Below are 276 nucleotides of genomic sequence, written 5' to 3'. Positions count from 1 at the left end.
CGTGCCCTGCGTGACAGGAGGGGCGATGCGTTCCCTTCGTGAGAGGAGGGGCGCTACCTGCCCTGCGTGACAGGAGGGGCGCTGCGTGCCCTGCGTGAGAGGACGGGTGATGCGTGCCCTGCGTGAGAGGAGGGGCACTGCGTTAAAAGCGTGAGAGGAGGGGCGCTGCGTGCCCTGCGTGAGAGGAGGGGGCTACGTGCCCTGCGTGAGAGGAGGGGCGCTGCGTGCCCTGCGTGAGAGGAGGGGCACGGCGTTAATTTCGTGAGAGGAGGGGCG

The sequence above is a fragment of the Propithecus coquereli genome, unplaced genomic scaffold (assembly GCF_000956105.1).
Source record: "Propithecus coquereli isolate 6110/MARCELLA unplaced genomic scaffold, Pcoq_1.0 Scaffold238, whole genome shotgun sequence".
Lineage (NCBI taxonomy): Eukaryota > Metazoa > Chordata > Mammalia > Primates > Indriidae > Propithecus > Propithecus coquereli.
Note: the sequence above shows the minus strand (reverse complement) of the source record.